The sequence below is a fragment of the Canis lupus genome, chromosome 28 (genome assembly GCF_003254725.2).
Source record: "Canis lupus dingo isolate Sandy chromosome 28, ASM325472v2, whole genome shotgun sequence".
Lineage (NCBI taxonomy): Eukaryota > Metazoa > Chordata > Mammalia > Carnivora > Canidae > Canis > Canis lupus.
The window spans coordinates 9167542-9190436 of NC_064270.1; the positions used below are offsets into that span (position 1 = coordinate 9167542).

The window sequence follows — 22895 nt, forward strand, 5'->3', positions numbered from 1 at the left end:
AAACAGTCACCCAGGCCTGGATCTGCCCCCAAGAAAGACAAACTAAATGGAGAAGCGAAATCTGCGAATGAATTACCCATTTACATGTCACACTAAGAAACTGCTCATAGGCTGCCAGGTTCCGCAGAAATTTCAGGCAACAAGAGAAACTATTTGGATTTCAAAAGATATGTCCTAGTGACCCTACTGGGAAGCCAACTCAAAGGTTGGCCTACAGGCTAATGTTAATAATCAATGCACAAGGCATTATATAAATGAGTAATGAGTTTGTGCACAGACACGTGGGCAATTCCGGGATCTTCTAAGCACCCATGCCTGTTGCAGCTGCTCCGAGCTAGCACATCATCCATGAATGCTGGAAAGTGACGACCCAAACGAGAACGAGATTGGCAAAGCCAGTTAGAGGTTAACGCGCAAGTGCTCAATCCTCCGGATCGTGGGTCCTCAGGCTGCATGGTTATGGCATGATGGGAATCCAGGTCGCCAGGAGTGGCCTCCACCAGTTCAGCCCCCTGGCCACCATCAGCAGACACCTGATTCAGGTCTGTCCCTGGCCCTACTCCAGAACCTGCCCTGTGTGCCTCACTTGGCTGAAGCAAGATGCCGTATCAGTTACATGCATCTCCAAGGCCGCCACTGCCCCCCCTACACCCACAAACACACACACACACACACACACACACACACACACACGTTGTCAAACCAGAACCTTCCTACTTCAAAACCTGCGACAAACTGCCAAATGCCTGAAGGGGAAGACAAGAGCCCTGCACTCTCAGTGTTAAGGAGGAAAAAAGTCCAGGAGGGTGGGGGCCATGTCTACACATTGAGCAACACTTGTTCAAAAGATGAAATGCACCCATCGCTATTAAAGCACTTCTTCAATTAAAGTTCCATGTGCAAGCAGGGATTCACCTATCAAATAAGGCACCCTCCTGGCCCAGGGGCTAACAGCAGAGCTCTCTTCCTCCTCAAAACAGGGCACCTCGAGTGCATCACGCCCCACCAGGTGGACCTGCTTGCAAGGCTGAGCAAATCATCGAGCAACAGAAACCTCAAAGAAAAGCCTAGGATCCAACCACCAAAGTACCCAGGATCTGGGTCGGACCACCCATAATCCTGTGCGGTAGGTACCATTATTTCCTCCAGTTGACAGGTGAAGCCTGTGAGGCACAGTGGAGTATAACCTGCTCTAGGAAGCAGCAGGTGCAGGATTTGGACCCAAGCAGCCTGAGCAGAGACCATATTCTCGGTCACTCTGCTCCCCGCCTCACTTCCAAGCAAGAAGAGCCAAGCTCCATGAGAAGAGATCTGTTCCAGCTCGGGACCATCCAGTGACATGACCTTAAACAAATGGCTTTTCTCTGCACCAGCTGCCTCCACTGTGAAACAAGGCTAATCCCAGATGCCCGGTCTAGGAACACAGAAGCTTAGCTCCCTAGTCCAGCGCAGGCTGCCTAAGAGAACTTCCTGAGATGACAGGAACTTGTGTCTATGAGCACTGGAAATGTGGATGGTGTGACCAAGAGACCGAATTTTAAACTGTATTTCAGGTCACCTGGGTGGCTCAATCGGTTAAGCATCTGCGTTTGGCTCAGGTCAAGATCCCAGGGTCCCTGGATGGAGCCCCCTCAGCAGGGGACTCTTGCCTCTTCTTTTCCATCTGCCTCTCCCCCTGCTCATGTTCTCACTTGCTGTCTCTCTCAAATAAATAAATAAAATATTTTAAAAAGACAAACTGTATTTCACTTCAACTAATTTAAAATGAATATGGCTAGTGTCTACCACACTAGAAAGCTCAGCTCTAGTGTATAAATTCTAGGATAGCAAGTGCCAAGTCTCTTTGCTCACTGCTATATTCCCAGAGCCCAGCACAGACCCTGGTGTATGGTTGGTGCTCAGTAATTATTTGTTGAACAAATCAAAAGCAAAGGACTTTTCAGATGCTCTAATGAGACGGCATCTCCCACTCCGGGATTGATTTCCCAGGCTCGCTGGCCAATGGACATCTAACCTCAGCTTGACTAGGAGCTTGGGGCCTCCCAAATGCAGTACAGCAGGGAATGGCTCTCACGATGAAAAGTGCTTCTATGAAGCCAAATTTATCTCCCTGAAGTTACTACTTACTAGTTTTGGCACATTAGCTCACAGGTTTAGGAAAACCAAAATAAATTATGAAAAGGCACTTAAACATTTGTAAACACTATAAACACAGGATTATATCTACAATTCACTTTCTTAGTTAAGATGAATCTGATCTTAACTTGTAACAGTATGAGGCTAGTTAAACAAATACATGACTGTGACCTGTTTAGGGGAGACAATCCTCTAATGTCAGGGCTGTGGTACAGAACCACCATCTCTGCTGACTTTACCATCAAGTCATTTGAGATGTGAGCCCCCAGCTCTGTAAGTGAGCCAAGGAGTATGCAAGCTGGACTCCCAAGGAGCAAGGCCTCTGTTCTCCAGCAGGGTCTGGGGAATCTGGCAGAGCAACTCCCGTTTTCATATTTCCTTGTGGAAAAGCCTACCATTAACCATATACCTCCTATGTACCAAGGGCTATGTCAGACGCAAAGATACAAAGATGACAGCAATGTGGCCCTCATATGGAGCCTGCCGTCTGGAGAGGTCAAATCTGCAGAGTACTGACTGTGCAAGGCACAGAACTACAATCAGGAGAAAGACAGACAAGCCACAGTCATTCAGTGTGACAAATGCCCTAACTGACCTCACTCCCTTAGAAGAGACACCCAGAAGAATCCTAGCACCAGGCCTTGACACCACAGGTATTTATGGCAGTGAACTGAATCAAATCTTGACCAAGAGCTCATTTTAAGGCTGGGGAAACCGAGATCTAGATAGGTTAAGTGACTTTTCAAGGTGACCCAGGTCATGAGTGATGGGGCTGGAGATAGCACCTGAGCTTTGTCACTCTCCAGCCCAACAGCCTACAACGCTGCCTCACTGTGGTTATCCTACACCACACAGGCAGCAGGGCAGGTTCCGCTGCCTGTTACTACGTCTATCTCAGAATAAACAATGGATTTATTTTTGTAAGACTGTATGCTTGGGACTCTCTTGAAATCTCATGACTAACTGTATGAATGCCATCTTAGAAACATGTGAACATGTGTTTCTCCAAAATATACACTACATCTATCAGGTAACAAAGGGTTTGGATAAAGAGATGAAACTTCTGGTCAAATCAGAAGCTTAAACACCCGTATTTATCCTTACTCTCTCCTAGAACCCCACTGAAAGGACAGGAGAAAGCTTTGATTTTTTGATGGAAAGAAGACAAGGGCAGATGGGATCTAGCAACAAAACTCTGGAAGACAGACCGCTGACTGCCCTGCAGTAGCTGATTCAGGTTTCTGCTCTGCTAAGTGCAAGCAGGGAAGGAAAACACTAAACAAGTGGGGGCTTAAGCCACAGACACAGAAGAAGCCTCAGGAATTGGAGGCACCAAGGGCTAAGAGGCAACGGGACAGGGGCTAAAAAGAGAGTCTGCTAAAAGTTTGTTGAATGAGCCACTGCAGCCCAGGGAAAAGAAGGCAGAGATGCACTGTTTAGGCAAACTACCGGGGCGACTCTTGATTCAGACACAGTGGAGGGAGGGACACAGCAGAGATAAGAAGGGAGAGCAGGGGGCAACCTCAGGAAAGAGCCCAGTGAAAATCTGCATACCAAATGGGGTACCCAGCCTCTTTCCCCATCAAGGCTCCCAGAATGCAAGGCATAGAGCTATTATACCCCCAGGCCACATTTTTCTCCATGAAAACCCAACACCCCAGAGAAAAGATGTATAGGCACTGATGTTTAAAGTAGGCTCTCGGGCAGCCCCCGTGGTGCAGCAGTTTAGCGCCGCCTGCAGCCCAGGGTGTGATTCTGGAGACCCTGGATGGAGTCCCACGTCAGGCTTTCTGCATAGAGCCTGCTTCTCCTTCTGCCTGTGTCTCTGCCTCTCATTCTCTCTCTGTGTCTCTATAAATAAATAAATAAAATCTTTTAAAAAATAAAACATAAAGTAGGCTCTCTCCTGGACCCCTACAATGAAATCAAGCCCTCTTCTTTGTCACACAAATGACCAATCGGCACTCTTAAAATATAAATGGACAGTCAAGAATCAGTGGAAGAACACCTCCAATGGGAAATTCAATAACCGAAACAAGCCAAAAAAGGGGCTGGGAGGAAAGAAAGACAAAGCAGAAAACAGCAGAAAAACACCAAAAACAAAAACAAAAACCTAACCTAAGTGAACTTACTGCACCCATGAAACAAGAACAAGATACTATTAAAAAAAAAAAAAAAGTGAGCTTCAAACTAGGGAGTTCTAGAAAGTAAACATGTAAGCATGTTTCATGCAAAACCATGAAAACATAAATTTGAAAATTCAAAAGGGCTAAGAATGAAGCTGAAGAGGTCTCTCAAAAAGTAAAACAAAAATAAAATGAAAAACAAGAAATAAATGACTTTAAAATTATAAACTGGGGGAGCCTGGCTGGCTCAGTTGGTAGAGCATGTAATGCTCATCTTAGGGTTCTAAGTTCAAGCCCCATGTTGAGTGTAGAGATAACTTTAAAAATATATATTTAAGGGACGCCTGGGTGGCTCAGCAGTTGAGTGCTTGCCTTCGGCCCAGGACATGATCCTGGAGGCCAGGGATCCAGTCCCGCATCGGGCTCCCTGCCTGGAGCCTGCTTCTCCTTCTGCCTGTGTCTCTGCCTCTCTCTCTCTGGGTCTCTCATGAATAAATAAATAAAATCTTTAAAAAATAATAAAATAAGAGCAGAAGAGGGAGAAAGAAGTGAGGCAGAGGAAGATGAGAGACTATGTGAGAAGTCAGAGTGATGCAATGGGATGGAATTCAACAAGCCTTTGGCAGCTCTGATGGCAGAGGAAGGGGGCCAGGAGCCAGGGAATGCAAGCAGTCTCTAGAAGCTAGAAGATGCAAACATGGAAAAAGACTCTTCCGAGAAGGGAATACAGCCCTGCTACCACCTTCATTTTAGTCCAGTGAGAACCTTTTCTGACTTCTAACCTACATAACCAAAATATGAATGTATTTTGCTTCAAGCCACTATGCTGGTGGTAATTTGTTACTGCAGCAATAGAAAATCTCATTCAGTGACTGACTCTGGGGAGTAATCCCTGGAATGAGAAGGGGTGACACAGCGTTTCTTTATAAGCCTTGCAGTGTTACTTGACTTTTAAAAGTATAGACACACGCATATATATACTTATGTGTGTGTGTGTATATATATATAAATACACTTTTAAGAGTATATATCCACACGCATATATAGACATATATATATAAATAAAGACTTTGATGTAAATTAAAATTGAATTTAAAAAGACATAAAACACAGATTCTATCTTGCCAGGTCTCACAATCTGGTAGAAAAGAGAGACAGGGAACCAGCTACTGGTGAACATAGAAAGAAAAGCACCTCTTTCATATGTGAGGAGGGTCTGAAAGGAGAAGGAGGAGTCACCCAAGCAAAGCAGAAAAAGGCCTGGTGGTGAGGGAACAAGCCCTGGTGGGAGGGAGAACCTAGTCTTTAGGGACGTGGATGAGGTCTTAGCGACTGGGATATTCAGTGGTTCTGGAAGAGCTGGCGGCAGTGGGCAGCTCTCCACACCACCAGGTCTGATGCCTGCCCCACTGCTGGCTTCTCCAGCTGGGGTTTGGGACCTGCTGTGCATAATTAAAGTGGACATGGACAACTGAAAGCCCAATATAAACACAACATTTTCCTGGATCATCACTTGTACTCAATAGTAACGCACATATTTTTTTTAAGATTTATTCATTTGAGGGCAGCCCGGGTGGCTCAGTGGTTTAGCACCGCCTAAGGCCGGATCCTGGAGACCTGGGATCGAGTCCCACATCGGGCTCCCTGCATGGAGCCTGCTTCTCCCTCTGCCTGTGTCTCTGCCTCTCTCTCTCCCTCTCTGTGTGTCTGTCATGAATAAATAAATAAAATCTTTAAAAAAAAAAAGATTTATTCATTTGAGAGAGAGAGAGAGCACTAGCAAGGAGAGGGGCAGAAGGAGAGGGAGAAGCAGACTCCCCACTAAGTGGGTGGCTGGAATGGGGCTCCATCCCAGGACCTCAAGATCACAGCCTGAGCCGAAGTCAATGCTTAACTGAAAGAGCCACCCAGGCACCCCAACAGTAAAGCATTTCAAATACCTTTATACTAAACCCAGCACTGACATATTATAGAGTAGAATACAAAACTCATGTGAATTTTTAACATATTAACTAGAGATTTCAAGGTGACTACTTGCTTGCAAGGCCAGCTGTAGATGCTAAACTACCTGCTGACTACTGAGCACCAAGACTCAATCTTCTCTGTAATTAATCTGAGTCAGAAGAAAATTTTAAAGCACTACAACATGCATGCATCCATCAAAGCACCTGGGACTTCACACCTGCAACCTGTGGGTGGATACCTACCCTCCTTGTGCCTAACCTGGGTCCCAACCGAAATGAATCAGAAAGTTGAGAAACACCTCATTCTTTTCCAAAGCGATCTGGATCTTTACACTGACAGTTGGGTTAGCCCAGTTTAGGAAAACAAAGAAAAACCATCACAATGAATTCTTAAATGTACCCTCTTGGTCCTAAGCCAACCCCCCTCTTGGACTCTAAGCATTACGAGAATGCAGACAAGAGCCCCAGCTTCACCATCAGCACCGCGAACTTTTACAGTACAGCCTTCTATTGGAGAATACATCGCAGACACTCTTTCCATGGAAGGAAGTCAAGAAATAGGGCACATCTCTTGGGAGAGGGTGTCCCTTGTGTCCACAATACAGGGGTGGAAACTTTTTCTATTGTTGTAACTGTTTTTGTTATAAAAACAATAATATCCACATGACAGTGAGCTGGGAAATTTCTTTTTCTTTTTCTTTTTTTTTTTTTTTTTTGGAAATTTCTTTTTCTATAAAGAGCTATTACCAACCCCAGAAGAAAAGGGGCCGGGGGGGGTGGGGAGCAGAATCAATGGAGGGCCACACATAAAGAAGTAAAAAGCAATTTAATTGGGTTAGGGTTGTTTGTTTTGTGTGTGAAACACATAACCACACATCGAAAGAGAGTGAACTCAACTGACTGTAAATTAAGAACAGAGAAGATTAAATTTTAATAACAGTAAATACATTAAAATACATTACAAAAAAATACATTACAAAGCTCTATTATTGAAAGTAAAGAAAGAAGGTGGGGAGGAAGGTAAGAAGAAAGAGAAGAGCAGGAGAGAGAAAGAAATGTAGAGAGGAGGAAGCCATGGGAAAGCAAGAATGGGAAGACGGGAGATACACAGACACGCATGCCTCTCCATGTACAAAAAGAGGGAACAACTCAAGGAATCCACAGACACTTCCGAGGCATGAAAAAAACATCCAGCCAAAGGAAACTACATCATACAGGCCAGCTGTTGGCTTGGGCTATAGACTTCAAAGTATTAGCACCTTTCATCCTTGCCTTTGAATGGTTACTGATCAGGTTAACCACTGTTCACAGCTCCTTAATTGCTCATTGAAACATTCCCAGGCTTTAGCTCTGTCCCAGGCCTGAAGCTCCCCGCAGGTGAGCTACAGCTCAGTGAATCAGCCACCTCCTGAATCAGCTACCTCCAAGCCTGCCCTTTGAAGAGAGGATGGGAAGCAGGGTCCCATAAAACATGCAAAATACCGATGACAGAGGAGAAAACACTGCTTGAGTTGAAAATAAATACCACAGAGAACTTTCTTTCATGTTGCATTTACAAAACAAAACAAAACAAAACAAAACAAAACAAAAAAAAACCTGGGACTTCAGCATAACTGGGTCTCACCTCAGCATTCTCCTGCATCACCAGCAGCACACCTGACTTCCCGCATGTTCAGGTTCCATGTACCCCAGTGGCTCCAAAGGCCTCAGCTCAGCTGACCCTAAAACAAAGCAGCCTCTCCCACACTCAGCGGTTGGAGGGTCAACGGGAGAGGTCTTAAGGAGACCCCACATCAGCCCCAGCCCCGACAGGCCTCTCGGTCCACCCACTCCATCCTCTAAGTCAAGCCTCTCCTCTCTTCCTTCACTCCAAGAGCTGGCGAAACCTGATTTCACCGCTGGCAGAGCCCCATTTCAGCTCCATCCCTCCCTCCTCCAAGTTTGGAGGCTGTGTTTTCCCCTTCTCCACCTGACCTGCCTCCAATCTCTCCCTTCCTCAGCCCCATTTCCTCCTCACTTTCTCTATCCCATTTTAGAATCTCATCAGAGGAGGAGGGAATAAGAACTACATCTAGAACACAGGACCTAGAAACTCCCCGCCTGGCCTCCTGCCCCAGCTGTGCATCTTGCTACCTGTGTGACTTTGGACAAATCACCAAACTTCCCCAATCCCTCAAATTCCTCAGTGGGGGGGAGGGGAATGTGAAACCTGGCAATCAGGGTTTTCTTCCAAGGCTCATACTCTAAATCCCTGAACATTCACCTGTATAATCATAAATAAAGAAGGGAGTTAAACATACACAGGAAGACAGAATGGATTCTAGAGGCTCCTTTTCCTTAGCATCCTGCCAATTCAAGTCTCCCCAGCCCACCGCACCTCAGAAGGTCTGTGCCTCCCACTCCAGGCCATTCTGGCTCTGAATTATGGACGTACAGTAAATCCTCATAAATCATACTAATCAAAGAAAAGGTACGTCTGAAGCCACCAGAAGCCCGAGTCCTGGAATACTTCTTTCATGCCATTGAGCAGTACTACGAATTTAACATCGTTTAACAAACAAAACAATCTTAAAATGCTCTTACAAACTGGACTTGTGAATCCAAGAACAGTAACGCTGTCAGGAACCCTCCAGAGCCTTCCACCTTTTTTCCAACAAGCACACAGACCAGAGAGTAGAAGCCACTATCCCAAAGCAGGTTGGTGGCCCTGGCTCAAAGCCAGCTGTCCTATCTTTGGTCCAGAGCTCCTCCACCAAAGTTTTTTGGGACCATCCATTTCCTTTTACAGACAGATTAAATCCCAAATGACTAGTGAGTGCCCTATACAGCAAATCTATTTCCATGTCCAGAGAAGGGTCCAGAGCTAAGTTTGGATGACCAGACCAATGTGGCCTAATAAAAGCCTTCTTTCCTGAACCCTGCCTATTCATGCTCTGCAAAGAAAACCCCAGACTCCACTATCTATATGGAACCCTATTTTAAGGAGGCTGAACAGTTCTTTGTTCTGCCAGTAAGAAGCATCTGCTCATCCCTTCCCAGAACTCCAACCTCACTACCTCCCCCCTCCCCCATTATTCCCAATCCCTTAAAAAAAGTTCACAGAAACTCTCCAACTACCATGAAAGAGAACAGGTAAAAGACAGGGCCAACAGGGGGTAGGGTCGAAGGGAAAATGACAATACCCTCCATATCTTTGCCCTATAGGGTAGAAAGCATTTCTTTTCAGTTGTATACTCCATGAGGGGAAGTCACCAGAGACAACTCAACTCTGGGCCCTCCAGCTGAGAAATGAGCTCTCCACGACCCCAGAACTACCCCCTTTGCTAACCGTCCACTCTAAAGTGCCCAGAGCAAAAGTGCCAACAGACCCACCCTTCTCTGCCATCCCCTCAGGCCAAGAGCCTGAGACAGCAGAGCCTGGCTGGCAAGGAGCTATTTAAGGCAGCATCAAGAGGGTGGGGCAGAAAATTGCTGGCAGCATCCTCTTCCTCCACCCCTCCCTCAAGCTCGCTCGCTCACACACACACACACACACACACACACACACCTCTCAGTGGGTAGACAGCCATCTATCTCACCTGTGTCTCTAAGGGCTGTAGATCTGGAGTCTCCAAATGTCCAGCATGTGCTTTTTGTCATTGAGGCTGCTGTCCCCATCTGCTGCCCACCCCACTTTTAAACCATCCCCTTCTCTTCAATCACCACCAAGCTGCCTTTCCAATCAAAATAAATAAATAAATAAACTGAATCTAAATAGAGGAACTTGAAAACCAAGGAGAGTGGAGACAGACAAGCCATCCCTGGCCTTCACTTATGAGAGGAAAAAGGATGCGAAGGTTTGGGGGGGGGGGGTGATGTCAGAGGCCTGACTGCCAGATAGGTTCCATGATATCTCTAAATGAACCTCCCTCCTATTGGCAGTGAAATCAATTCTGGCAATTTCAGCAGGTCGGCCCTGTGACAACAGGAGCATCCCAGCGCTCATTTTAAAACAAAAATCCAAAGGTTCAACCAGAACATGCTGGGCAAACCCAAGGTCTGGATAAAAGAAGCCACACTCAGTGGGATCCCTTCTGCTTTTATGTAGCAATGTAATAGCGTAATAAATTCTGTCTGCCCAAAGGAAGCATGCGCTGGTGAATTTCAAAGCCATCTTACAGCAGCGGATACAGGGGAGATGCAGGATTCGACAGTACATTCCCCCATGGAAGGTACACAATGACTTCAAGCCTCATCCCCCAATCTTGAATGGCGCTACCGCTCATCAAGGAAGCCACATCGGAAAGCAGCCAGGTGGGCGCCAGGGATGGCCCGGGAATTCGGGGAAAGGAGTTGCTTTTCCGTCCCTGTCGGTGGCGAGCTGCCTAGCAAGATGCCCGTCACTCCGGGGGACGAAGCGGCTCGGGCGGATGGCACCGAGTCCCCGGACCCACACACCCCCGCTCCTTCAGGCGGGTCGTAGGCCAGACGGATCGTCCTGGCGCACCTCCTGCCGCCCTCCGGTCCGGGGGATGCCGATGAATGAACACACCTGGACGCCTCCATCCTGCCGCTCGCTCCCGGCTTCTTCCTCTGGCTGCTGCAGAGGAGCCCCTCCTCGGTAGTTTCACTTTACAGCGCAGACCTACCCGGGCTTGGATGTCTCCTCCACCCACCCATACTGCAGCCAGCCTGAAGCAGGCGGACGTTGTCTCCTAGCAGTGGCCATGATCGTACGAACCCCCACCCACCGAAAATAAAACAAAACCTGAATCCCGGGGACCCCCCCCCCGCACCCTGGGGAACTTTCCTGGAGAGACAGGGGGTCCACCGCGTAGGAAGGAAGGTCCGGCCGAGGGGGAACCACGGCTCTCCCCGTGACCGCGGAGGATGCTCTGGGGGAGGGCGTCCCCCAAGTCCTTCCAACAGCTGGCCCTTTAAACGCGCCTCCTCCGAGCTCCGAGCTCCGAGCTCCGAGCGCGGAACAAAGGCGCCGCCCGCGGGGGCCGGGCCGCCGCACGCCCCCCGCGCCGTGGCCGCCGATCGGGCGAGCGCGGGCGGGCGAGCGGGCGGCTGGCGCGGGCTTACCTTGCGGGTCTCCGGGCGGGCGGGCGGCGCGCGTCCTGCCCCACTCGCACTACACGCCGCAGCTGGCCCCGCGCTGTTTTTCTGGGACTCGGCGCTGACTTCACCGACACTCCGCGGCCGGCCAATGGGCTGCGGCGGCCGCCCCCTCATTAGCATGCGTCTGGAACCCTCCACTCCGGCGGCGCCCGGGCGGGGGGCGGGGCCGGGCCGGGGGCGGGGCCGGGGGCGGGGCCGGGGGCGGGGCCGGGCCGGCCGTGACAGGAAGGGGCGTGTGCGCCAGTGGGAGGCGGGGAAGCGCCCGGCCGCCCGGCCCCGCGGCGTCGTGAGCGGAGGGCGCGGGCCCGCGGATGCTCGGTGACTCTTCCTGTCCTGGCCGGCGGTCGGCGAGCCCCGAGGCTGGCCCCGCGAGCCCTCTGCCCCTCCGAGGGCTCCGCCGCGGACAGCTGGGAGGGAACCCGGGGCATAAAGACAAAAGCCAACCTGTCTTGAGCGCATGTGCTACTGAACCCCTGTGCCCAGTTTGCTCATCTGTAAAATGGTCTAACAGTAGGATGCAGTGAGGATGAACACGCTTAACCTGCGTCAAGCATTTAGATAGTGCCTGGCCGTAGATGTTTGCTACTGTCATAATTATACTCTTACCAGTGTCCTTGATGCTTCCTGGATGTTTTCTCATTTGGTCATCAGAGCTTCATCACAAAGGCACTGTCACTAATCTATTTTCTTTTCTTTTTTTTTTTTTAAGATTTCTTACGTATTTATTCATGAGAGACACAGAGAGACAGGCAGAGACATAGGCAGAGGGAGACGCAGGCCCCGTGCAGGGAGCCTGTTGCGGGACTCGATCCCGGGGCTCCGGGATAACCACTCGAGCCAAAGGCAGATGCTCAACCACTGAGACACCCAGACACACACACCCCCATTTTCAAGTGGAAAAACCGTTGAGGTTTATATGGCTTGCTCAAGATTACAGAGAAAGCAACGCAATTGGGATTTGAACCCAGGCGCGGAGATTTCATTCAGGCAACACACGTTTAGGGACTCCATGACAGGCATGTGATAGGCCCTGGGGTTACAGCAAAAATCAGTGAAGTTTCCCTTCATGAGGCTTCCATTTTAGTAAGGGAGACAGGCAAGTGAAAAAATAAAATCACTACAGTGTGAAACTGAGTGAATAGAATAAGAGAAGGTAATATGCAAGGAAGAGAAGCGTCCTTTGTTAGGTTGAATTCAGAGCTAACTGCTGGACACCCTGACCTCCTCCGATACCCGCTCAGTGTTACAGAAAAGGAATCAGAGAGGGGAAGTTGCTTGCCCAAGGTCTCAGGGCCGCAAGCAGCCACGCCTAGCTTCTAGCATCCCTGAGACATCCCCCAAGATAGAGCAGTCATCCCTTGGGCTGAACAAAACTGACTTTTGTCAGCTGCCATTGACAAGAATCTTCAGCCAAAGCACATTCCCAGTTAACAAGCTGTATGTGGGGAGGTAAAGACAGGCCTTAATGACTGCATGGGCTGATAGGAAACACATCTGCTAAGGTTCTTAGATGTCAAGGAACGGTGACAAGTTTTTGCTGAGCATCGGCTGTCCTCTTCTGTGTAAAGAAAAAAAAGTTAGAACACTCATAGCCACCTGGGAGCTTATTGTACAGCTGAGGAGACAAGACGCCACCAGGAAACCACTCAGTCTAGGGAGCTCCCAGCCCATGTCTCCTTCCACTTTCACCTTGTCCTGCTGCTTTGCAAAGAAGACTAGATCAGGAATCAGGCTTCCCAGGCTCCACGATTGGCTTACTCCACCATCCAGACAAGGCAGTTCCTTCTGGGCCTGTAAAGTAATAACATGACTTTTAATCAAGCACATCTAGTCTGCTAGGCACTATTCTATACTTGCACTGAGAGCTTTACATGCATTAGTTCACACCACACAGCAACCCTGGGGATGGAGTCCAATTGTTATCCTGAGGTTATCCACGGAAGAGGAAAATAATAGGTAGAGAAACTAAATAAGTTGCCTAGCTCACAAATTCAGGGCAACGCCATTCAGAATAGAAAAAAAAAAATCAAAGCAATTCAAATGTCCAGTTTTAGTTGCATATGAATATGTATTCAGTACAACCATATGACAGATTACCACACAGCCATGAAAAATGACCCTGACCCGTAAAGGTGTACCAAATACCTTATTGGACAGGAAAGTAGATTGAAAGCTAGTTTAGTACTGCAATCCCATTAGAGTTCTATGGGATTGCAAGTAATTATTTTTTGCTCATCTCTGTTTTTTCATCATAAACATCTATCAAATTGTTTAATTAAAATAAAACAAAATAATTATAAAATGCAAAACTGGACTGTACCTCTGGAAATTCTCTATATAGACAAGGCCATCGCTATAAGTGGGAAAGTGCCTTGAGGAATCTTAAGTGAAGTCTAAGTCTTTGAGTCATCCCTCAGATATCAAACTCTGCTGGTTCCAGCCTGTATGTTTTCAGATAAATGGAAAAATACTGGAAGGACAGGAGGAAGAGAAGAACAGAAAACAGAGAGAAAGAAAAATCCTACTATCTTTCAAGGCTCATTTCAAATGTCTCCTCCAAAAAAGTATTCAGAGTCACGGTCTAATAACATCTTAACACTGAAAGTCACCCAAGAAATCAGCAGGCATAATTGTGTCAATTAATTCTTGTCTCCAGTCATTCACTGACTCATCTGAGTCTCGGGCCCTGTGCTGCTGGGCTGGTGAGACCCAACTCCCTACCTCCCAAAGGTAACCCCTGAGGAAGCAGCGGCAGGGAAGGCCAGCTCCGTGGGTGTCCGCCCTGTGCTGAGAAGGGTCCCGCTCTTGGTTTATAACCATCTTGAAATGCCTCATGTCAAGTGAGGGGCCTCACATTTTTATTTTGTACTGTGTCTTGTAAATTCTGGGGCCTGTCCTGGGAAGGAGAAACACCAAGCCGTTCTCAGTGTATCAGTAACCAAGCCTGGAGCTCAGGGCTTTCCATTCTCGTCCCATCTCTCTCTCTCTTTTTTTAAAGATTTTGTTTATTCATTCATGAGAGACACAGAGAGAGAGAGAGGCAGAGACACAGGCAGAGGGAGAAGCAGGCTCCCCACAGGGAACCCGATGTGGGACTTGATCCCAGGACTCCAGGATCACACCCTGAAGCAAAGGCAGATGCTCAACCGCTGGACCACCCAGGCACCCCATCTCATCCCATATCTTAATATCACATGCTCATTCCTGGTTCCCAGGGAAAGTGAGCATTCTTGCCTTCCAGTCCTACAGTCCTTCACTTATTCCTTCCTCATGGAATTTACCATATTTGGCATGAACTCACGTACATATGTGTATAGTCCTATTCTTCATCCTCTCTACCTACCAGATTGTAAATTCCATGAGGTCCTGGCTTGTGTCTGCTCATCTCCAACAGTGCTTAGCACTGTGCTTTACATACTGTTAAAAATGTGTTTAAACTTAATTTAATCTTATTAGTAACTCCTCGTTTTCTCTTCATGTGCATCAGATTATTCCCAGCAGTCCTTCCGCTGCTGGAGAGAAATAACAGTATCAGGCAGGAGAGTTGAGCACACAAACTGGCATCATAAACATGCTGTAGGAAGCATCCCCCAAGCAGGCCGTAACTGTGAGGAATTAGGGGAAGAGAGAGAATTTTGCAGAGGAAATGCCAGAGTTGTCAGCCTTTCCTCCATCTTTAGGGTCACACAGACTGCAGGAGAGGGAAGTAAACAAGACGATCTAGAGATGGCAGTGAGCATGGTGGTTAAGCCTGTGGACGGAATCCTGGTTCCAACACCTAATATGGAATCTCATGTAAGCTCTTGGGTCCCTCGTCTGCAACGTGAGGAATACACAACCCTCCAAGGTTTACTTGTGAGCTGTAGATGAAAGCATGCATATAAAGTGCTTATACACTGCCTGACGCATAAGCACTCGGTAAGTGGATATTATTACTAATATTACTAGGAGGCCAAGTCATGAGAGATGCTTTCCTAAAATGTGTTGGCTTTGTTAACTTGTTTCCCCAGTTACCCAAAAGCTGAACCATAATCACTTTCAGAAATATCAGCTGGAGAAAGCCAGGATGGGGGAGAAGAAAATAGGCTAAGAGAAAGGGAATTATGTATCAAAGAGTTTAGCTGATATATCACTAAAGCTCTGGTGACCATTTGTACCTAGTTTCTTTTGTAACATCTTGAAGAAAGCGAAGCAAGTAGTGGAAAGAGCAAAACTTTCTTAAAGAACAGATTCTTGGGATACCTGTGTGGCTCAGTGGTTGAGCGTCTGCCTTTGGCTCAGGTCGTGATACTGGGGTCCTGGGATCGAGTCCCACATCAGGAGGGAGGGAGCCTGCTTCTCCTTCTGCCTGTGTTTCTGCCTCTCTCTGTGTGTCTCTCATGAATAAATAAATAAAATATTTGAGAAAGAAAAGAAAAGAAAAAAGAAAGAAAGAGAAAGAAAGAAAGAGAGAAAGAAAGAAAGAAAGAAGAAAGAAAGAAAGAAAGAAAGAAAGAAAGAAAGAAAGAAAGAAAGAAAGAAAGATTCTCTTATTTCTTGCTGGTTAATTACTGAGAAAAAGTGAGTTTTCACTCTCATGCCTAAGGGCACAGAACTGACTTGAAGATAGGGGAAGGCCATACCCAAGAATTCCACATTCTTTGGAGGTCAGGACTGGCAGATACTGCCTTAGGGAAGTTTGATGAAATGGGTGGAGGTTGGTCAGAAGTCTATGGGACCAGAAATGAGAGGAGCCATGGTGATGACTTAGAAAGCAGCACTGAGATGAGCATGAACCAGTAACCCCAAGAGTCTAGTGACAGACTTCCATTTATCAATCTAAAAACACTTGCTCTGGGGCACCTGGGTGGCTCATTAGGTTGAACATCCATGCAACTCTTGGTTTCAGCTCAGGTTGTGAGATGGAGCTCCACACTCAGCAGGTAGTCTACTTGAAGATTCCCTCTGCCCCTCTCCCTCCATAAATAAATAAATCTTTAAAAAATATAGAAGATAAAAATACTTGCTCCAGCATATCTTGTGTTGTTTCTTGGATGAAAACATGTGTACGGGGACACCTGGGTGGCTCAGCGGTTTAGCGTCTGCCTTCAGCCCAGGGCATGATCCTGGAGTCCCAGGATCAAGTCCCACATCAGGCTCCCTGCATGGAGCCTGCTTCTCCTTAAAAAAAAAAAAAAAAGTGTACGGAATAGAATAGAATTCTAATTCAATGCAATTGTATTTGACCAAGTACATATGGTTTGGTTTTGAGAATTTTTTTCTGCAATTAGTCAAAATAAGACATTTAAAATGTCAAACAATTGACCTGGGTGGACCTTTGAGAGAAATCAGAAGTACAGAAACACATGTCTGTCCACTGTCACTGAATTAATGGGAGGGCCTGACTAGGTCAGGAGTTTTGGAGGAGAAGAAGAGGGGCCATCTGACTGGGCAAGGGATTCATTGATTAGAATATGCTGGGTTTACTTTAGAAGTTCTACTACTCTGAAGTAATTTAGGCAATGAAGTATTTCCTTGAGGAAAGCACTTTTAAGGTTGGTGGATCCAGCTGCCAACTCTGAGACAGGCATTCTGACTGAAGCTGGAGAAACAGAGGAAGCCAAGAAGGAGGAACAAGGAGGGAGGAGGAAAAAGAGGGTGGTTCAAGGAGAGCAAGAGAAAGTAAGAGCGATGGCAAGTAAGACGAAGAGAGATCATTGAATGTCCTGAGGCCAAAAAAAAAAAAAAATACACAATTTCAGAAACAGGGCAACTAGCCTCACTAAACTGCTATAACCTTAACAAGGTTAAAAAATCAACAACAATGGTGTTAAGGGAATAACTGACATTCTGGAAGCTGTTGGAAGCTTGTCAGAGGTGATTGGAAGAGTTCACTGAAGGAACTCATTACATAGGGCCAAATTGAGTCACATAGATGCCCTGGGAAGGTTAATAACTCTTTGTCAGCATTTATCAAGGGGAGATGCCAAGTGCTGTGTGGGGAAAGGGCAGGAGGAAAGATGGCGGGTGTGCCCACCAGGTAACAGCCCCTTCTCCATGACCTCAGCAAATCTCTTCTGTCCCCAAACTTGTTTGCCCTGTCTCCTAAACCTGGGTCACCTCAACCCACTTTTGTGAATAGCAGTTTAGTGACCACCTCTAGTCATCGTGCCATTCCCTTAGGGATCTTACCATCTGTTTCTCCATCAGGCAGAACCAAGCGATTCACCCAGGCATACAACAGCTCTTTGTGACAAGAAGTCTCAGAAAGTCATCTATTTCCAGGGATATCTGGAGCCCTCTTCAAACTGGCTATCTCAGCGGTGCTTATGTGGCCTACCTGCTTATCTGGCCCTGTAAGAAGGAGATAATCTGAAAGAATTGTGTTCTACAGCCAAGGGATTGAAGGTAACTGTACTTTATACAAGAGAGAAGTGGACAGATAAAACGATCTCCTCCCTTAGGCGGAAAGAACCAAGGACTCCTTCATTTGACCCTGATTAGAAGTAGAGCAGAACCAGAAAGCATGCTAAAATGAGGTTCCCAAAATCTGTTACAACCCAAGCTGCCACCTTCAAAGAAGGAAGTTATTATTCCTGGTGAACCCTCCAATAAGAAGATAGTAAGGACCCCTGGGAGGTCAGTGCCAGCCCCATTATTGAACTCAGTGACCCTAAGACAAGGCTCAATGGAGTTAAACAATGTGATACCACCAGTTGGTATTCAGACTGCTGGGATAAGCTGCTCCACTCTTTGGTTCCAGAGTATTCTATATTTGGATGAGAGCTTCTAACCCCCAGGTGATTCCTTGAGAGTGGGGAGCTGAGCCATCAGGTAGCCCTGGCATTGTGGGAAGAGGACTCTCAAATAATTCAGTTAACCAATATCATGTGCCTACTGTGTTCCAGTCCCTCTACTCAGTGCTGAAAAACCAGAGAATAATCCTCAAGATGCTACAAGCTACTGGGAGAGACCAATAAATACACAGGCAATTACTAGACAGTGTTCTAGAAAATTTTTAAATTAAAAAAAATTTACAAGACAGTATTCTAGAAAATTTTTTAAAAATTGAGATGGACTCCATGTAGCAGAGCATTTATCTTTTTAAAGTATATGATCCAGGGCAGCCCAAGTGGCTCAGCGGTTTGGTGCCACCTTCAGTCCAGGGCGTGATCCTGGAGACCCGGGATCAAAGTCCCATGTCGGGCTTCCTGCATGGAGCCTGCTTCTCCCTCTGCCTGTGTCTCTGCCTCTCTCTCTCTTTGCCTCTCATGAGTAAATAAATAAAATCTTTAAAAATAAAAAAATAAAGTATATGATCCAGTGGTGGTTTTTTTTTAGCATATTCATAAGGTTATACAACCATTACCATAATCAAATCCCAGAACATTTTTATCACCACAAGGAGAAACCCTATACCTACCAGCAATCATCCCCCTACTGCCCAGGCCATCCCCATTTCCCTCTCCCCTCAGTCCCTGGCAACCACTAATCTGCTTTCTATCTCTATAGATTTGCCTGTCGCAGACATCTCATACACATGGAATCATAGAATATATGGCCTTTTGTGTCTGGCTCCTTTCACTTAGCATCATGTTTTTGTTTTTGTTTTTTTTTAAGATTTTGTTTATTTATTCATGAGAGACACAGAGAGAGGCAGAAATATAGGCAGAGGGAGAAGGAGGCTCCCCACAGGGAGCCTGATACAGAACTCAATTCCAGGACCCTGGGATCACGCCCTGAGCCGAAGGCAGACGATCAACCACTGAGCCACCCAGGGGCCCCTAGTTATCATATTTTCACGGTTCATCCTTACTATAGCCGGTATCAGCACTTTGTTGCTTTTTACAACTGAATAACATTCCACTGCGTGTATTATCATAATTTGTTTACCCCTTCGTCAGTGGAGAGACATTTAGGTTGTTTCCACTTTTTGTTTATTATGAATAATGTCGTAATGAAGATTTTTGTGTGGGCATATGTTTTCAGTTCTCTCAGGCATATACCTAGAAGTGGAATTGCTGGGCCATATGGGAACTTTTTGAGGAACTGCTGGAGTAACTTGTATTAAGTTTTTGCTATTTTAACTGGCAGAGGCCAATACACCTTGCTGAGTGAAAAGCATGGACCACGTTACTTAGTTGTGTGTGTATTACTGCTTTACGTATTTCTATAAGATTTTCCTGAGGGTAAAGATACTACTAATCATTTCGGACAATGTTGAAAATACAGAAAAGCTTAAAAGAAAAAAAAAATGAAAATCATCCATATCCCTACAGCCTGAAGCTACCACTGTTCCCACTTGGCTTTTTTCCTTTTAAACTTTTTCTTTTTTCCTCTGTATGCTTTTTAAAGAAGCAGTGTCATGTCGTATGTTCAGTTTAATATATTCTATATTTTGTATTTTATATTCTCCTTCTCTCTCTGGTCATCATAAGTAGCTCAGTGTTCATTGGTTTATAAACTAGTCTTCAAATTTATTTTGTGTTTTTCTTTTTAAAATGTTACTTTTATTCTTCTTACCTTTGTTTTTTTTTTTTTTTTTTTTAATTTTTTTTTTTTTAATTTTTATTTATTTATGATAGTCACAGAGAGAGAGAGAGGCGCAGAGACACAGGCAGAGGGAGAAGCAGGCTCCATGCACCGGGAGCCCGATGTGGGATTCGATCCCAGGTCTCCAGGATCGCGCCCTGGGCCAAAGGCAGGCGCCAAACCGCTGCGCCACCCAGGGATCCCCTATTCTTCTTACCTTTGAAGGGGGTGCAGAGGTGACAGAGAGAGAGAGAAGCATTTGAGGAGTGAAATGTCAAGGAGGATACACGAGCGGAAAAGAAAAAAGAGCAGACAAGACTCTTGTTTGCTTTCTTATAGCTCCATATTTTATCCTGTCTGGTTGCAGAGAAAAATTGAAGAGGCCGCTCGCTTTGTAGCCTCACACCAGCTCTCCAGCCTCTTTCTCTGGTGGGGGAGCCTACAGCAGCTGCTGTGTTGGGTGTGCTGCCCCCGAGGCTGAGCCAGAGCTGGCTTCTGCAGCCTGCAATTCAAGATGGCCAATTCGCAATCCTAGCAAAATCAATCTATTGGAAACTAATGAGGCACAAATAGTTCATGCACTTTGAGGCTGATCTGCCAAATGAGATAAACAGGGCTCAATCAGCAGGGAAAAATCAATGATGCAAAAATGCATTTCAACCTACTGTCATTTCCCCCCTGGGATGCCCACGACATCACATTCTATTGTTTTGATGCTTCTGTGGCAATTCTTGTCTAAGCTTCTGTAGGCCAGGCCAGGAGAACTCCCTCACCCAGGGTTTCATGTACCCAGGGCTTGATAAATGCCAAGATCTGGTGGCTATGACAGAGAGGTCTGGGCAGCCAACATGTGAGAAATGAGGACTTTTAGTTTTGTAAGCAAACACTAACCTGTGTTTCTAAACCACCCCTTCTAACAGGTGATGTAATTAGCAGGGAACATAATTATGAACTTCCCAAGAGAGCAAATCACAAAAGTATTGTGTTAGTAATTCACATTTATAAAACATAAAATATAGAGTGATGTTTTTAATATTCCATCATTCTTTGTGCCACCAAGTTTATTTTCCCTTAAATATTCTACTGGTGAGATATGATCATTGTGAAAAATTTAGAAACTATTGATGAGCAAAAATTAAAAATATAAATAATTTCTATTAAATTTTATGTATATCTTGCCAGATTTCTCTCCACATAGAATTCTTTAAAAAAAAAAATAAAATAAAAACAGGTAACACATATCTGTTCTATATAACCTACTTAAAAAAAATTGTGATATGTTGGAATTGCTTATTCTAAGAAGGCCTTCTCCACAGTTGCTTGGGAAGGCCAGGCCCCCAGTGCTGCCCTGTTTTTTTGGAAGCCCATTTAGTCCTTGGAAGGACTGGCTGGAATGGTTGAGGTCAGGGAAGTGGGGAAGGATATAGGTCACATGAAGTCTGATCCCAGACCAGGGGTGTCCTGCAGGAACAGGGTTCCAGACAAGGAGAGTCCAACAGGCCTCACCAGTCAGCTCACTCCAAGGAAACCATTAGAGCTAAACAATGGCCCATTTCTCCTGCAGGGTCAGCAGGTAAAACTCAAAGGTGGCCAAAAAACCAAGGGCACAGGTTAACACCCCAAACTCAGTCTGACCAAGGAATCTCACAGGGAGGCCATTCTAGGGTTCCAGAGAACCTGTGTATAATCTGAAGTAGTTTAACTCTCTCCTTGAGAACAAGGGCTGGAGCAACATATGCCAGCTCCAGTGCCCAGCAGAGTGGAAATTCAGTATTTGCTAAGTAATAGAATGATAGTTCTACTTCCTCCTCCTCATGCTTCTGATCTTAGCTTAGATATTATCTCCTCTGGAGAACAGGTAACATTGAGAATCTCAGTCTGGACCAAGAGAGGGGCCTGAGAATCATCCCAGAGATGGTCGAGTATGAGATGTGTGAGAACAGAACTGAGGTCTAGGAATGGGAGTTTTAGGCATAAGGCTAGAGCACAGTGGCCTTGAAAGCCAAGCTCATGATTTCCAAATATTTTAAAGATTTTATTTATTTATTCATGAAAGACAGACAGATAGAGAGAGAGAGAGAGAGAGAGAGAGAGAGAGAGGCAGAGACATAGGCTGAGGGAGAAACAGGCTCCATGCAGGGAGCCCAATGTGGGACTCGATCCCAGGACTCCAGGATCACAGCCTGACCCGAAGGCAGATGCTTAACCACTGAGCCACCCAGGCATCCCCGTGATTTTCAATTTTATCTAACAGCCAGTGAGGAGTCACCAAAAATTTTTAAATAAGGGAGTGGTGAGACAGGTGGCATGGTGCCACCTATCTGGTGGCAGCAGTGAGATGAATTAGTGCCAAGAAAGGCCAGAGACAGAACAACAGATGGGAAGTGACTGCAATAGTCCAGCTCTGAAGTAATAAGAACTAGAACTAGGGAGGTGACCATGGGAATGGAAAGAAAGAGACACTTCATTCATTGACTCATTCATTCATCAACAAGTATTTATTAATCACTGAGAGCCAGATACTGTACTAGATCTAGTCACCAAACTCATAAAGGAAGATATGGCAAGACTTGTCACCTGCTGGGATACAAGTGACTGTCTGCTACACAGAGAGCAACCAAAGATGATCCCCTAGATGATGAGGATCATCATGGTGCCGGTAAGAGAAACAGAGAAATCAGAAGACCTAACTTGGGCATCTGAGAAGTAAATTCTGAATTTAGGGGCACCTGGGTGCCCCACCTGTCTCTCATGAATGTATAAATAAAATCATTTTTAAAAAAATCTGAATTTAGTTTGGTGATACAGTAGGACAGGAAGATGAAACAATCCAGTAGGCAAATAGAAATGTGGGATTTGAGCTGCAGAGGGTAGTGAAGGCCAGCTGGACACAGGGCTGCCTCTGTGAGGAGCAAGGCCACAAACCTGCAGGGATCACCATGACTTAGGAAGGTCTGAACCCCCCTACCTGAACTACATTCCAGGCTCTGAGCAGAGAAAGAACAGGATAGACCTGGTATAAACCTGCCACCTCCCTCCTGTCATTCCTGACACT

At 46.2% G+C, this 22895-nt stretch overlaps 1 protein-coding gene across 50 annotated transcripts in view; it reads right to left on the reverse strand.

Annotated features, from left to right (window-relative positions):
• The window catches only part of SORBS1 (sorbin and SH3 domain containing 1), a 228889-nt gene extending 217442 nt beyond the window's left edge, over positions 1-11447 (reverse strand). For 15 of the 50 annotated variants that reach the window (XM_049103299.1, XM_049103302.1, XM_049103304.1 and 12 more), the window contains exon 1: positions 11294-11444. The gene's annotated coding sequence lies outside the window, so the exon portion shown is untranslated. Of the gene's footprint in view, positions 1-11293 lie in introns of all 50 variants that reach the window. The other 35 variants (XM_035708112.2, XM_035708106.2, XM_049103277.1 and 32 more) reach the window with 4 other exon arrangements.
• Positions 11448-22895: the final 11448 nt, after the last annotated feature.